We start from the raw sequence: 18020 nt of genomic DNA on the forward strand, positions 1-18020 counted from the left end.
TTCCATTGTAATACACTTTAAAGTTACATCGCATCTGCCATATCGCAAGCCTCTTTAAAGCCTTGCCACATTAAAATGTCGATTGTGATACGTATGCGGACCTGTTGCAATGTTATAACATGCCCTATTGTAATATCGCGTCCGTCGCAATATCACAAGCCTTGTTAAAGTTTTTGCCACATTGAAATCCGCTGATTGCGATATAATTGCGGACCTGACTACACCATTATAGCATGGCTTAATCAAATGTCGCATCCGTAGTAATCGCAATGTACAAAGGAATGTCAATCTGGGGATTGCGATAAGGGTATGGACCTGACAGACTTATTAATAACTGTTTAATACCATATCGCATCCGCTCCATCGGCAATTGGGAATCGGCTATGTTATGTGCGAACCTCCGGAAGCGGAGATTGCGATAAAAGGATGATGTGGCATGTGGGACCTCTATATGGCTATAGTCTCCCCTTTTTCCCAAGGAAAAATCGTAATCTTTAATTAATTTTGAAAAATTACATATAGTAGATGCTTGATAGCATATGCATCATTGTCTCTTAGTCATATAAGTCACAAAATTCATCAAAGACCATTCCTGTAATGGCTGGAAAAAGAAACATATTCACCACACAGGGTGATAGCCTGAGAGAGTCTAAAAATTATTTTCAAAAATTGTGAGATCTACAATATATACACCACGCAGGGTGATCTCATAAGATATAATCTGCAAATAAACTATGATATATACAGTGTAAATTATAACCGAGTACTTTCAACAAAATTTAGGGTCCATCTACCCGATGATATGCCTGATCTATATATGGCCTGTGATAATATTGGTACTGTGCAGTACCCCTCTGCTCCTGAATCATCCACTGACCTCTGGGTAGTAGCGTGGCCTCCTTGGAAAGCCTGTCAGCGTTGTTGTTATGCTCCCTGTAAATATGATGACATATGATGGAATTAAAATGTGTTTTGAATATGTTCACTTCATCCAAAATATTTCTAAGTGTGTGCATGGTAGATAGTGATATTATTGAACCAATTAATAATGATTTTGGAGTCCCCGTAGATCTGTAGATTGCTGCATTCATGGCTTAGAGAAAAATGCAATAAATGGCGAAGGGTGATAAGTTTAGCAAAATTGTTTGTTCCTTCTCCAAGTCCCATCTTGACCCTGAAATGATGTTGGTCAGAGAGGTACAGTAGAAATCCTCCCCCACACCCATGTTCCTGTGCGGCACCGTCGAAAAAAGCCCATGGAATGGAGTGGTCAATGGGATCGTGTGCTAGTGGTCTTCGGGGTCGCGACATAGTATATTCAGGGAGCTCATGATAAGCAGAGATGATTTTTGCAGTGATAAACTGCCATCTGACAACACTGTCTTCAAAAATTATTCTATTCCGTGCCAGCCAAATAGACCAACAAATGATCAGAGGAAGGCAAATCAGGTTTGATCCAGGATGCGAGTTGTGCCAGTTTTTCCATGCTTGGTTTATGTTATCCCCTTCCCATCTGCCAGTAAAATGAATCTCTGTTGCGATGGATCTCCAAAGATTGACCATAGCTTCACATTTAAGAAAAAGATGCTCGGTCGATTCAGATGCTTGCTTACAAAGAACACACCAGTGTGGTCCGTGGATGGCTCTGTGTGTTAAGGATTCCCTAGTGGGGACTTTATTGCTAAGTACACACCAAAAGAAGAGCTTGGTCCGCAGTGGGGTTTTTAATTTCCAGATAGCCTGCCACCAATCATGTGTAATCTCTGGTTTTCTGTTATTTATCAGCCTGAGGTAACCAGCCTTTGGGGTGTATACTCCATTTTCAGCAAGGCACCACATGATTTCATCCGGTCCCTCCTTAATTCTGATGTGTGACTCAGTCAAAGAAGCAGTGTAATTATTCCATATTTGGTGCCAATGAGGAGGAATATTTAACTGATTTGTAGATTTCCAGGCCTGAGCATATATGGTGGAATTAACCTGGTCAGCAATATGTGCAATAACACTGATATCTCTCTGATTTAAATGGAGGATTAACTCTCTCGGAAGCTGGAATCGACTGCCTCCCCCTGTCCAGGGGTCCAGACCGATGCTCGCTTTTGTGCCATCATTTATTCGCCATGCCAAATTATTGCGAATGTTGGGGAGAGAATGGAGCAGAGCTTTCCAAACCGATGAAATACCAGTCCTTGTCCATCGTGGCAGCCTAACCCAGTCCTCTTGTTGTCATTCAAGAAAAAGGATCTAATCTTCAAAAACACAAAAATCAATTAGAAGAAGGGGAGACTTCTCTCCCTAAAAAAGAAAATAAACAAGCAGAAGAAATTCCAATAAATACTCCTATCATAGAACAACCCTTGATATCAGTTAAGCCACCTTTCCTAGAAAGGTTGAAAACCGATGAAGGAGTAGAGAAACAAATTGTCTTGCCTGATTACAATATGATGGATGAATTGAGAAATATTTGTATTAAAATTCCTTTATTACAAGCCATAAAAGAGGTAACAACCTGAAGGTGGAATGCCAGGGTTTGACGGGTTGTCACTTTGAGGGCCCCCAGGTGCCTGTTTCGAAGTCGGCAGAGGGCAATACGGGTGCAACTGGTCACCCGGAGGGCACGGCTCGAATGAAGGAGATGGCGGAGTAACAACAGTGAGCAGGTTCAACGTCCTAGGTGAGAGAGAAGGACAATCTAGGGTAGGAGAATCTATGGATAGCGAGCCAAACTGAAGAGAAGATGTGTTATGGCCAGGGAGGGTGACCACTGGGGCGGAGCAAGAGGGAACAGAAGTGAAAGGTGGAAGCAAACCAGAGTTCGATGAATTAGGGTTAGGGCTTCTAAAAATGGCTTGACTGGGAAACGGGTCCAGAGAATAATCCACCTCTTCGTAATCCATGCTATCTTCCATGATGAGGCAGGGAACCGACACCGTGACCGCCGGGAACAGTTGACAACGACGCAGGGAGATGGATGTCGACGGTTTTTCAGGAGACTGCGGGATACCGTGAAGCTGCAGAGTACCAGCGGATTAACCTAACCTCTCGCTAGGCAGGCTATGAGGGCGAGCCTCCATCCAGGAATAATGCATGTCTGGCTTTAGTCTCTCCTACATGGTTTCCATGAACAATTAATGTATATTGTATGAATATTAAAAAAGGGCCTCTCTGATATTTTTTAATATGCAACACTATTGTAATTCGGCCTGTTTTCCACATTAACGTGTCCTGTGTGTATTGATGGATTTGAAGAGATAGAGGAAGCCGAAGAGTGAGCGCAGAGGAAGCTGAATGATCAAGCGAGCGTTGAGGAAGCTAAAGAGCCAGCGAAGAAAGGAAGCCAAAGGTTAGGGGTGTTAGGAATATAAAACAGAGAACAAGGAAAGTTTAGGGTAACTGGAAAACTGTAAGAAAATAAAGGAAGTCGAAGCTCTGGCAGAAATGGAAGGAACAGGAGGACAGAAGTAAGTCATAGGCCCAACAAGGTTGGGAGCTGAGAATTACAACCAAACAGATCTAGACAGTTTACAACAGAGGGTTGGAGCCCTTGAGGTTGGTGCCTCAAAACTGAAAGGATTGGTGTCCTAGGAGTTGGTGCTCCTAAATTCAAGGTTGGTGCTTTGACAAGACAAAGTTGGTGCTCTGGAGGTTTGAGCCTCACAAAGAGTCCAAGTTGGTGCTTGGCAACTGATTGAAATCATATATATATATATATATATATATATATATATATATATATATATATATATATATATATATATATATATATATATATATATAGATATATATATATATATATATATATATATATATATATATATATATATATATATATATATTGTACTTGATTTATTGCAAAGATCACATTAATAAAATCATCTATTCATGTTATTTATTTCTGTGTTACAAATATAAATGTTTTTAACTGATAAAATTAATAATTGAAAAAGAAATACTGATTCACGCCCCCCCCCCCCCCCCCCCCCCCCCCCCCCTTCATTATTTCCAATAATTGGTATCAGAGCAAGCTTCTTCATATCAGCCTAACAGGTTGAAGAAGGATTCTTAGTCATGATGAGAAATCAAGAAGTGTCAGGTAGACCTCCTCTGTTCGATGGCACAAATTTTGGTTTCTGGAAAAAGAGAATGTCCTACTACTTAATGTCCCTTGGACCTGAAGTTTGGCATTTGGTCTTAAATTAGTACATAACTCCTTCCACTCTACCAACAGATCAAGACGAGGGGAAAGTCTACGTTGCAAATGCAAAATCCTTAAACTCCATCACTAGTGGAATCACTGATTATGAATTTACAAAAGTCATGAAATGTAACTCTGCCAAAGAAGTATGGGATAAGCTAATTATTTTATACAACGGGGATTCCAAATTCAAGAAGGCAAAGCTTCAAACTCATGGAAGGAAATTTGAAAGTTTGAAAATGGATGATGAAGAAGATATTGCATCATACTTTCTCCGAGTAGCTGAAGTGGTCAGCTCTCTTAAAGGATTGGACAAAATCATTGAAGAAAGCACCATTATTAAAAAGGTCTTAATATCTCTCCGAGACAGATTTGACTCCAAAGTAAGTGCCATAGAAGAAGTGAAGGATCTAGATACTCTCAAGATGGATGAACTCCATGGAATCCTCATTGCCTATGAGATGAGAAAAGGTTGCTCAAGTTCCAAAGATGCAGCATTCAAGGCCTCACAATCAAAAAAGGGGAAAGAAAGGAATGACAGTAGTGATGACTCTGATGTTGAATCCAAATTGGCGCAATTTGTACGAAGACTAAAGAAAGGATCTAAGCTAAAAGGTAAATACCCTATTATTTGTTTTCAATGTGGAAAAATAGGTCATTATGCTGCAAAATGTCCTCATAAGCATGATAGTGATGATGAAGAAAATTCTAAAAGGATGGTATACAAAGAGAAAGGGTTCAATAAGAAGAATTTCCTTTCTAAGCAAGATGAGTCTGATGAAGATGAATTTGTAGTCATCAAAAAGAAACCAACTAACCAGTTCCCTCACCACAAAGGAGGTAATGAAGAATCAGATGAAGAGAATTATCATGCTGGAAGCCAAGAAGTATTATTCATGGCATTCACAAATGATGATGACTCAGGGCTAGATGGAAATGTAGATGAATTGTTAATAAGTTCCACTGAAGAAAATGAGAAATTATGGAATAAAATCATTTCTCTCAAGGTAGAAAACAAGAAATAAAAAGAAGGGAGGATCTCTTGAAAAATAAGCTAAAAGAAAAAGAAGCTTGTGAAGAACGTGAAGCCGAAATAGTATCTCTCAGGAAGGAATTGAAGCAAGTTAAAAAGGGTTGGAAAATCTCTCAAATACTTGACACTATCCTAAATAATCAAAAACATCAACATGACAAATCTGGAATAGGTTTTAAAGGAGAATCATCAAGTGCTAAGAATAATTCGAAAAGCTATGCCGACGTACTTTCCAGCAACCCAAAATAAGAAATATTATTTCATCAAAGGCTCATCCCAGATCCAAAGAATGAAGAGAGAGTAACTCCAAGGAAGAATGTTGATTCGAATCATGGATGTTACAACAGATACAAAACAATACTTCATCAAAGGCCCATCTCAAATTGTTGGCTTGTTGGGGCCTGACCCAGGTTCAGAAATGATTTAGCCAAACAAATCTCGAAACTACTAGCCCTTTCAGCAATACTCCGTGGAGCGCAGACTGAGGTCTCATCCGAGGTAGTATGGGAGGGTTTTGGAACCAGGTTTCCGCACCTTAGGGATGTCTTGAAGAAGGCTGGGAAGTTCGTGAACTGATCCTGCACGCTTGCGCTTCTCCGCGCAGCCATCTAACCTTCATATAGCTCTGTAACGAGCGCGAAGAGGTGATGTCTAGATCTCTTGTCCTTACTGTGTTATTAATATTAGATCTGAATTAATTTTGTGGGCCCAATATTCTATCAATCATTCACTATTCATAACAAGTACGCACAATCATAAACTGTAACGAGATGAGTAAAAATATAACAGAAGCATAAACACCCAGATCTACGAGCAGATGCACAATATTTCAGAATCAACTTATCTTTTATTAAACCTCTATTCAGTTACAATCCCAACTTCGCCCTGCGCACTCAGCTGTAAGGGTCCGCGCACACAGTAGCGGACTCTACCAGGCCTTTGCGCACACAGCTGCAGAGCCTCTTACTATTCCTACAACCCAAGACTCGGACTTACAGACTCAGAGCTAATTTAGTATTCAAAACCCATAATACTAATGATCAAGATTACTAAAAATTGACTTCTACACTTAGAGCCTCGCTCTATTTATACATTCCCATGGTCCACGGACCATGGTTAGGCCGACACATTTTATATTAAATTACAATATTTTAGGGCTGACAACCCTAGACTCTCACGCTCCGTGCTCGCATTTTGCAGGGTCTCTACATTGGAGGGATCCGCTGCCCAACAGGCCCCCAACACAATCATGGTGACTTGTCCCGAGTAACTCGGTTGGTGCGGTGAGCTTTGCGTAGAGTCCCTCCAGTAACTTCTGTGCTTCGTTGACATCTGCCACACATCCTTTTTTGTCCACTGTATCAGTTGTGCATGACTCTTTGATGCATCATTGTCAGAGGCACCTTCTTACCTTAGCGCATATGTATCCTACATCTGGGCCAGCTTTGCCTCGATCGTGGCGGTGACCGTGAATGCTTCCTCAAGCCAAGGTTGGATGCGTGCTTTAAGCCCTGCTTCTTTTTGGCGTGCGGCGTCCACCTGTTCCTTCAGAGCCTGGGCCTCCCTCATCTTGGCCAATCGCTGAGTCAGGGCGATCGTCTACGCGGTCCCCTGGACATTGTCATAGGCCTACTATAACTCCCGCGCTTTTGTCTCTAACTGTTGTAGTATTGGGTCTTCCTACAATGAAGTGAGCGTGAAGAGGGACTGATCCAACAATCACGTGTAGTCCTATACAGTGTGCTCTATTACTTCTAACCCCGATTGGATGGTGCAGTGGTGCTACTCTCTGACTTCCAGGGGTGTAGAGGGGTGTGCCTTCAGTCACAGCTCTTCTATCTGCAAGTTTAGCTCCAACTAAACCTTCGCGGCTTCCTCTTGGGTCTTGCGAACTCCAGCTACTATCTGGTGAATCTTTTCCGCAGTGGGGAGTGTCGCCAGAATGGCCAACTCCGGTATGCTGCTATAGGCCTTCGCCACGACTTGTTCTAATCCCTGGTTTTGTGCGACTAGGTTGTCACGTTGTAGGCTGAGCTATTCTAAATTTAACTTCTGTTCGTTCAAGACTTGGAGGACGTGGTCCTCCCTGGCACGAAGCTCAACAGTTACCCCATCCTACAGCTGGTATTGGGTTTCTCTAGGAAGGGCGGCCAAATTCAACCCCCAGCCCCTCATGTCACCCTCGGCTTTTGCTAAGACTGCACCTTCTGGTAACACCAAAGTGTTTGTTGTGTGAGCGCACTGATGAGCCCCAATTTTTGGTACAATTTGGGCTCATTTGGCCTACTTGCTCTGCTCAAACCATTCATTTTTTATTGCTTATGCATTTATTTCTTGGTTTATTCGTGTTGTTTGTAGGAAGAAGGGTAGGCATTCTATCTACGTGACTAATACATGATGATTTCAGGTTTTTGGCATTAAAAGGGAGCAAAGACCACGAAAAAGGAGACAAGGAGACAATGAGGTGGCACTGCTAGTTTTTAGGAGAGGATGTCCACAGTCTTGGGGACCTTCCTCGTGATTCCCACCATAGCTCCGAGCTCCAACCAATCTCCCCACCGAGCTTAGAGGCAGCCAACTGTTCTACAGGAACAACAGTTATAACTGTTCTACAGGATCAGCAGTTTAACCTTCAGTTGGACAGCCGAGCTCCACAAATCAAGGACACCTGTTGGATGATCATTTTGCATAAATACTAAGGCCGTAGCCTTGGATAGAAGCTTTTTGAACTTTTTTATTGCTCTTGTAATTTGGAAGTACGAGCTACAACTCGGTGTTTGTTCCTTTTGTAAGCCAGTTTTGGCATGACATCAGATTTTCGTTTATGAATAAAGGCAGGCAGATTTTGATCTCATTCTGAGTTTCTAAGGGAGCTATAGCTCTCAGGTTAGGGCCCAACCTGAGAGCAATAGATCTCCTCGGTGTTGTAATGTTGTTTGCATTTCGTTCCAGCACTTTGAGTTTTTACTTTAACATGCAATTCGAATTTACAGTCTGTTAATTTAGTCTTTTTCATGAGATTGAATAGGATTAGTTTATGGTGAATTTGTTTCCAGTTGCTTAGGTTAGAAGAGGATAGATATAATTCATTGGAGCTCCAAAAAAAGGTTGTTAAAGCTCACTGCCATCTCTGTTAGGGATTGGGGTGCAGTCCATATCAACCACCAAAAAGAAACGCAATTCTTCTCACGTTCATGCAAGCTGCAACATAGTCATTTTCGTTGAAGATCCATCCATGCACCTTTGATATTGAACCATACTTCTACATTCTTCATTCCATGCACGGTTTCATTTCTTGGTTTTCCATTGTTGTTCATAGGTTTCATGGCACAGTTATCATAGGTTAATGAATTCTCGTTTTTGGTTCATAAGTCATTTGTTTCATTTACGCTACTCCATATCATTCCACTTCCTTCTTCTTCTTCTTGATCTCTCCTCAAGCCACCCACTCAGCCTCTATCCAGCTCATTTATCCTCCAACTCATCTATTGCCACGTAGCTTCATTTACTTAACCTTTCGTTGATCCCATCCTTCCAAGCCATCAAACCACTGCATGCACTCTTCCTCCATCTGACTTCTCTGCTCCTGAGCCATCACCAGCTCCATCTCCATCTCACCTATCCTCCCAAACCACTCCAACACTTCACCATCTCCCAAAACTTCCACGGTCAAACATCCTGTAGAATTGCACAGACTTCCTATAGAAATCCCTGAGTTTCCTGTAGGATCCCCGGCAGACTTCCTGTAGAAGCCTGCAAACTCGGTTGAGCATCCGAACATGGTAGACTTTTGTGGACTGATGCTAGAGACCCTGGGACCTCCCCTAGCCATCCTGACCTTGCCCATGCTTTCCTTCCATTCAAACCGCTCCTGCACAACCAAACCCTAATCAAAAGCATTATCACAATAAATCCAACCACTTAATGAAAAAATACAAAAACATGTCTTTTCAGATGCAAGTAGCTTAGATTCATGTATTTCAGTTCACTGCAAGTAATGGCATTATTGGTAGTGGTTTCATTCACAGTTTTGCATTGTAAGGGTCTAGCTAGTCAAATTAGGGTTTACTAGGGTTTTCATGCTTTGTTGGCTTTCAGTTTCTTTTTGCAAATAGACTAGTCTCCTTTGAGTTAGCTTTCGTCCATCATTCATAAAGCTTCTTCTGTGAGCATATAGAAGTTGGCTTGAGCCCTAGCGGACTTGTGCCAGCTGACCAAGTGACAGCTGCGACAAGAGCTAGTACTTGTGCATACAGCACCGTCGCTTCCAAGTTTGTACGAACTACCGGGTTGATAAAATTAGAGATAGGAAGCTCCAGGAGTTGTAGCATTATTGCTACAATACTGGAGCCCACCATCTTTTTGGCGCCGTTGCCGGGGAAGCGTCAGAGTATTAGTAATTGTTGCTTTTCTTCTACTTTCTTACTCTTGCCTTCTGCTAAGTAGTTTACTTCATTTCCATTCTGCAAAAGTAGCATAGACATTTCCTGCTTTCATAGATTAGCATTTCCTGCTTTCATAGATTAGCATTTCCTGCTTTCATAGATTAGCATTTCCTGCTTTCATAGATTAGCATTTCCTTTCTGCAAGCGTAGACTAGCATTTCCATTCTTGCAATTTCATTTGAGCAAAGTAGATTAGTTCTTTCCTGCTTTCAGTTTAATTCTGCATCTTTCATAGTTAGTTGTAGATCAATCTGTCTCAGTTTTGCAGGTACCAAAAGAAAAGCAAAGCAAAAACAATCAAAAGAAAAAGAAAGTCTTTTCCATTTCATGCCTCGTAGGAACCGAGATAGATCAGGCAAATTCCTACCAAACACCCCCACCACATCACTGAGTCACCCTTCTCTCTTCTTTGGTGACAGTGACCCAGAAGAACCTATAGGTGAACATCCTGAGATATCCAAAGACCCTATAGTAGAAGAAGAGTTAGAGACCACTCCATCTGAAGCTATGGCTGACAATAGAAGAGAAGATGAGAGAATAGAAGGTGCCTTCCCCATCCGAGAGACCAATGGAGAGATGAAAATGAAGAACATTAGCCCCTCCGCCTTACCTCACTTCCATGGGTTGACTACTGAAGATCCAGATACCTTCCTGTTTGAGTTTGTTGTCCTTTGTAGAACCTATGACTATACTGAAGATGAGCAAAAGCTGAAACTTTTCCCTTCCACTCTTAAGGATGCAGCATTACGCTGGTTCATGGGCTTACCTGGGAATAGTATCACCACTTGGGCTCAGATGCAGCAAGCTTTCAATACCAAGTACCGGGATTACTGTAGGTCCAAGGAAACAAAGGGGGAAATCTTTCAGATGACCATGGGAAATGATGAGTCCTTAGAGGATTATGAGGAGAGGTTCCAACTAAGCTATAAGCGGGCCAGGTGCACACTTGACCCTGAATCCCTCAAGTTGGTCCTGCTCCGAGGAGTCCCTGAAGACCTCTTAGATACCCTTCACATGTTAGCTGGGGGGGACATTTACCAACTGCCTTATGAGGACATCAAGACTGTGTTTAGAAAACACTCCAGGGCAGCTCGGAAACGAGGTAGAGGAAACCACCTCTCAACTAGTGTCCCTTTCTCCAAACATGAGCTTGCAAATCAATTAGAAGATCTTAAGAGTGAGGTGAGACAGACCATTGCCATGCAGCTTGACACATTCAGGATTCAGCAAAAGAAAGAAGAAGCTGAGAGAGCCTTGGCTGTCTTCTGCCCTAGGTGCACAAGGAGACACCCTAAGAACGAATGCCCATTGCATTCGGTTGAAGTGTGTTTCGTTTGTGAGGAGGACCATCCCACAAATCAGTGTCCAACCTTACCTGGGTTTAAAGCCATGTACCAAGGGACAGAAGCTCCCACAGAGCCTCTCTATTACCTCAACCAAAGGAGGCCACAAGGATCTAGACCTTATCAGCAGGGGATGCAAGGGGCATCTCAAGCTTATTACAGCCCCAACCAATCGACTCCTATGCCTTCCTGGGGTCCCCCTGCTCATCCTTCATGGTCCATGCCTCCTCCATGGTCTTATCCACCTCAGTACCCCACTCAACCTACTTCTCATTCATATCACTCACATGCCCAGCCACAGCCTCAATGGAATGCACCTCAGTCGGGGTGGAGGCCCCAATACAACACTCCTCCTGCCATCTTGCCTCCACCACCAGTTCAACCTCAGCCATTACCTCCTGCTCCTCCAAGGCAACCTCAAATGCCTGCTCAACCGAACCCGAACCCCAACAATAGACAGGCCCACAGGTATACACTGGGGAAACCTCATGCCCTACCTATGCTGTGGAGATCCAGGAGATCAATCTTCGATCTGGAAAGACTCTACCAGATCGCCAACCTCCTCCCCCAGAGGATGAGGAAGATAAACAGGAAAGTGAACCAAAGGTTATTCCACCCTTTCCTGAGAGACTAACAGCCACCACACAACCCAACCCAGAGGAGGATGAGCTTCTGGGTGAGCTCAAGCAGTTGTGTGTAAAAATACCACTTCTCCAAGCCATCAAGGATGTGCCAATATACAACAAACTGGTTAAGGAGAAGTGTTTCAAACACCCAGGCAAACGGAAGAAAGATGCCTCAACTATCAATGTCATAGGACAACTGTCTGACCTTATGTTAGGACAAGTCATCTGCCCAAAGTACCTAGATCCTGGAAGTCCTGTAGTAGATGTTCACATCAATGGCACCATTATACCTCACACCTTGATTGATCTGGGGGCTGCCATTAATGTGATGACCAGGGATACCATGCTTAAGCTTAATCTTCAGGGTTCCTTGAGGAAGACCTCGACAGTACTGCAATTAGCAGATCGCTCCACCGTGACTCCCGAAGGGATTGTGGAGGATGTCTTGGTCTCTATTGACTCTTGGGAATACCCTGCAGACTTCCTGGTTCTGCAACCAAAGGCCAAGCTTACTGGATATCCTCTCATTTTGGGAAGGCCTTGGTTAGCTACTGCAGATGCTTACATAAGTTGTCGTGCAGGAAACATGACCATCAAAAATGGTCCCATGTCCAAGCAGCTAGTCCTATACCCTCCTGCCCAACCCTCCTTAGAGCATGACTTACCACTCTGGTTGGAAGAAGGAGAGGAAGACGAGGTGTACTCAGCACCTCTGTGCACCTTAGATACCACTAGAAGAGACCCCCCAACCGAGGATGACTTGATCGAGACCTTGATCCAGAATCCACCTTCCAGTGCACTACCCTTAGAGAAATTGGTGGAGGATGCCCAAGCCAGCACCTTAGTGGATCTTTGTACAACCAACCCTGTTACTCCCAGAGTCAAGAATGTGGAGTTCGGCCCTGAGAAAGCATTGAAGATCAGCTCCTCCCTATCTCCTTCCCAGGAAAAGGAGTTGTGTAGTCTGTTGGCCAACCACCTAGATGCTTTTGCTTGGAGCTATAAGGAAATGAAAGGAGTCCATCCTTCGGTCTGTACCCATCATATATACATCAAAGAGGATTGTAAACCGGTTAGGCAACCTCAGAGGAGAATGAATCCAGCCCTTAAGGACATTGTCAAGGAAGAATTGCAAAAACTGTTGGATGCCGGGTTCATCTACCCCATCTCAGATAGTGAATGGGTGTCCCCTCTAGTGTTGGTTCCCAAGAAAAATGGGAAATGGAGAATCTGTGTGGACTACCGAGAATTGAACAAAGCTACCAAGAAGGACCATTTCCCTCTACCTTTCATAGATCAAGTGTTGGATGGACTGGCAGGAAAGAAGTTCTTCTCTTTCCTGGATGGGTTTAGCGGGTACAACCAAATCCAAATCAGCCCGGAAGACCAAGATAAGACCACCTTCACTTGTCCTTGGGGTACCTTTGCCTATCGAGTCCTTCCCTTTGGGCTATGCAATGCTCCTGCTACCTTTCAGAGAGCTGTCTTGAGCATCTTCTCGGAGCTGGTCCATGATGCAGTAGAAATCTATATGGATGACTTTACTCCTTATGGGGCCAACTTCCAGGAAGCATTGTCCAACCTGGGAAAAGTCCTAACCAAATGCACCGAGATGAACTTGTCCCTTAGTCCTGAAAAATGTGAATTCCTAATGACTGAAGGGACCGTGCTAGGCCATACCATTTCTTGCCAAGGGTTGCAGGTGGATCCTAACAAAATTGCTCTCATCAAGAGGGTTCCACCTCCTCAAAAGGTAAGGGATGTCCGGAGTTTCTTGGGATTAGCAGGATACTACCGGAGATTCATTAAAGATTTCAGCAAGCTAGCCTCGCCATTGTTTGGCCTGTTGGCAAAAGATGTGGAGTTTAATTGGACTGACGATTGTCAGAGGGCTTTAAATGAATTGAAGGACAAGTTGGTGTCAGCCCCAATCCTGAGAGGTCCAAACTGGGCCCTACCTTTCCACATCCACACTGATGCCTCGAACAAAGCCATAGGTGCAGCTTTAGGACAAGTTGAGCAAAAACTTCCATATGCCATTTACTTTGTTAGCAAAAACTTGTCCAAAGCTGAGCTGAATTACACTGTAACCGAGAAAGAATTCTTGGCTGTGGTCCATGCACTGAACAAGTTCCGACATTATATTACTGGTTACCAGACCTTTGTACATACTGACCATGCTGCAATTAGATATTTAATGAATAAACCAGATGTGAATGCTCGTATTATTAGATGGTTACTTTTATTGCAGCAGTTTGATTTGACCATTGTTGACAAACCAGGTAGAGAAAATGTTGTTGCTGACTTTTTATCTAGATTGGATTTGTCTGCAGATGAGGATGGAACAGTGGATGACCAGATGCCCGATGAACATCTGTTTGCTATTTCAGTACTCTCTCCATGGTTTGCTGATATAGCAAACTATCTTGTTTCAGCACAGTTCCCTCCACACCTATCTTCCAGAGAGAAGAGCAGAATCATCAGAAAAAGTGCCTCATTTACTTGGATCGGGGGCAATCTGTTCAAGCTTGGCCCCGATCAGATCTTAAGGCGTTGTGTAAGGGAGGAGGAAGTCTTTGATATCCTCCTCACTTGTCATGATGGGCCTTGTGGAGGACATTTTGCAGCAAAGAGAACTGCCTTCAAAATCCTGCAGGCAGGCTACTATTGGCCCACACTTCATCAAGATGTCAGAAGATATGTCAGTCAGTGTGACCAATGCCAAAGAATGGGGAAACCGACCCAAAGGGATGAGATGCCTCTCCAACCTCAAGTGACTCTTGAGCCATTTGAGAAGTGGGGCATGGACTTTGTGGGCCCAATCAACCCCTCTTCGAGGCAAAGGACTTACATCATTGTGTGTACTGACTATTTGACAAAGTGGGCAGAGACCAAAGCAATCAAAGCAGCAACAGAAGAAAAGGTGGCCGAGTTCCTAAGAGAAAACATCTTCTATAAGTTTGGCTATCCAAGAGAGCTGGTCACCGATCAAGGGAGCCAGTTCACCTCCAACCTGGTTGAAGATCTCCTAGCTCATCACAAGATCAAGCATAGGACTTCCACCCCTTATCACCCTCAAGCAAATGGGCAGGTGGAAGTCACCAATAGAGCATTAGAAGGGATCTTGACTAAGGTGGTGAGCAGCAGCAGAAAGGACTGGGCAGATCGCCTGGTTGAAGCCACATGGGCTTACAACACCACTTGGAAGACCACCACCGGCTTCACACCGTATGAGCTGGTCTATGGGAAGAAAGCTTTGTTGTCCATTGAGTTTGAATACAACACTTTGAGGATGGCAGCTCAGCTGGACCTAGATCTCAGCCATGCACAACAAGAAAGGCTACTGCAGCTGAATGGCCTGGATGAGCACCGAATGCAGGCCCTTCTTCACTCAGAAGTGGTTAAACTTCAGAGAAAGGTGTGGCATGACCAACATCTCCATGACAAGCAATTTCAGCCGGGAGATTGGGCTTTGTTGTATGACTCCAGATACAAAGATTTCAAGGGGAAGCTGAGAACCAGATGGCTAGGACCATATGCAGTGGAGAAATGCCATGACAATGGATCTGTCCTCATTCGAACCATTGATGAGGAAGCCATTCCCATGCTTGTCAATGGGCATCGATTGAAGATCTACAGGAGACCTCTCTCAAGACAAGAGTTCATCAAAACTATGGAGAAATCTGTATTGGTCCTAGAGAGGGGTTCTGCCTCTGCTTCTAGCATACCCTGAGGTATAAAATAAAAATAAAAAATAATAATAATAATAATAATAATAAAGATCCTTGGGTGAAAACCTCTCTGAGGCGCCCAAGGCAGGTGGTAGGGGTGAAAACCTCATTGAGGCGCCCCTATTGTCTTTAAAAAAAAAAGAAAAAGGTTTGAAAAAGATCCTTGAGTGAAAACCTCTCTGAGGCGCTCAGGGCAGATGGCACGGGTGAAAACCTCTTTGAGGCACCCTTGTTATCTTTCAAAAAAAAAAAAAAAAAAAGAGAAAACAATAAGCAAAATATGGTAAAATTGCATGCAGGTTGCAGATGTTCTATGGAGGAGAGGAAGCCTTCAACTCAAAGCCAAGGGTCCTTATCATGCTGTCAAGAGACCTCACCAGCACCTCCTCCAAGGGTACCCATGCTTTTTTCAAGGTATGTGCAATTTTATCATGGTTTGAATCCTCTACAGGAAGATGCAGTATTTCTACAGGAAGATGCAGTCTTTCTACAGGAAGGCACGGATTTTCTACAGGAAAGTACAGACTTTCTACAGGAAGGCCGAACTTTCTACAGGAAGCTCTGTGTTCTACAGGAAACTTCCTGTAGAAGTTTGGGACGGCCCAAAATTCATCTTAAAAGGAGATTTAGCGACTACGGATTGGTTTGGATGCATGCAAGCCTCTGTTGGCACCCTTGCACATTGCTGTCACCTTGCTCCACCATCCTTGTCGACATGCGACCAAGTTCCCTGCACCAACAAAGAAGATCGATGAGTTCTCGCGGGAAAAGCCATTTTCGAAGATAAACAAATGCTGAGATCTCATACCACAGGCATCAGAAGCTCCGGGAACGTGATTGAAAGGCCAGATCCTCCGTCGTGCAGCATGCACCCAAGGAGGAAGAACTGTTACGAGACACCTCGCGGGAATCCTGTAACAGTTCAACCTGCTAGAGTGGATACCATTCACAGCACTGCCATCTGCAAGGAAACGCGGGCGCATGCAACCCAAGCATCCACTCCACCGTCGGCAGCCTGTAACCACGAGCCTCCGGGTCTGTGTAAGTTCGCATGCAGCAGGTAGATCCACTCACCATCGTCCAAGAATTAGAAAAATCGTGTGCAGCCACGCAGGTAAGTGTCTCAACCCTTCCTTCCATCAAATCGCATGAATTTTACTTTGAATTGTTTGCATGGCGTAAAAGTGAATGGTTGAGCGACCGTATGGCCAGTCGACTGGCCACGTCGGCTAGTTAAAGTGTAATTGGATGTTTGGGTGGCGGCCATGACAAAGAGAATGAGCGGCACGCACGTAAGAACACTCCCGTTGGAAGCATGAGTTTAACAGGAAAAGGTGGCGGAAAATCTATGGGAATGGATGCGGCAGCAAGTGAATACGCAGGCGAATGATGGATGACGTCGCCCAACGGTCCGGCGGGAACAGCTCACCCCCCGCGCCACGGATTGCGCCGATTCAAAATCTAATCGGCTAGATCATGCGCATGCATTTATCAACCACCACTTCAAACTCGGGTGGCTATTCTGATCTCCTCTACACTTTGATACGCCGAGTTGTTTTCTACCAGAATGCCGGTGAAGCACACCTCGAGCACGGGCCAACTACAGTCCTCCCCGAGAATTGCGCACTGCTCCTACAGGAACACAGTTTCTACAGGAACGCAGTTCTACAGGAACGCAGTCTCTACAGGAACGCAGTCTTCTACAGGGAAGCGGGTGCCTCACGGAAAAAGGTGGCCAATTAAAGAGGTAACCCTGAACTCTTCATGCAACTGGTTAGTAAGAGTGGCAAGACCATCGTCCACAGTCTGGTCATAAAGATATTGGTGGAATTGTTGTTTGCTGTGCCTATGTTGTCGTTCTACAGGATGTCAGTATAAGTAGACTGTGTTGAATTTTGTGGATTATGTGCATGCTCTGTCTTAATAGACCAAATCTCTTTTGCATTTGCCACCTTTAATTAAAACAACCGTGTTCATCATGCCGGGTGGGTTTATAAGACGGGAACCCACTGATTCAACCAAATTAAGGGAAAACCCGGCAGTGGTAGAGCTCTTCACTAGAGCACAATGGATGCCTTTTTGTGATAAGCTGCAGGGTTACGATGATGAAGTGGCCGAATAATTCTTGCAGGCTCTGAAGCCTAAATCCCAGACACTGGCCACAGTGAACTTCAGAGGTCTGAGCCTCAAGCTCACCCCGAAACATATCAGCCGGATCACAAAACTTCCTATGGGTTTGCCGTGGGATAAGGAAGAAAGAAAGCTGAGCCAGCAGGCAAAGAAAGAATTCTTTCCACCTGAGGAAGAATTCTCGGAGGACAAAAATGGGGTGCGAAGAACGAGCCTGTTGCCACCTTGGAATGAAGTCAGTTTGCAAATCATGAAATATATCACTTGTGAAGGCCGTTTTAGCATCGTGTATGCATATCACTTTCGACTGCTCACTGAATTGAGGCACCGAATTGATCTTCCTGTAGAACAAAAACTGAGCATCCCTTATTACCTACTGCAGTCTCTAATGGAGTGTGCCACAAAGCTGAAAGAGGGCATCCCAGATCAGATAGCCCACCATGGGTTGATCAAGCTTCTTGTGGAGGATGCGCTGCACTCATATAAGGTCCCCCTCTCATGGGAATCCTTCCGGAAT

The sequence above is a fragment of the Pinus tabuliformis genome, chromosome 7 (assembly GCF_031772625.1).
Source record: "Pinus tabuliformis cultivar Carrire ecotype Pingquan chromosome 7, CPIR1, whole genome shotgun sequence".
Taxonomy (NCBI): Eukaryota; Viridiplantae; Streptophyta; class Pinopsida; order Pinales; family Pinaceae; genus Pinus; species Pinus tabuliformis.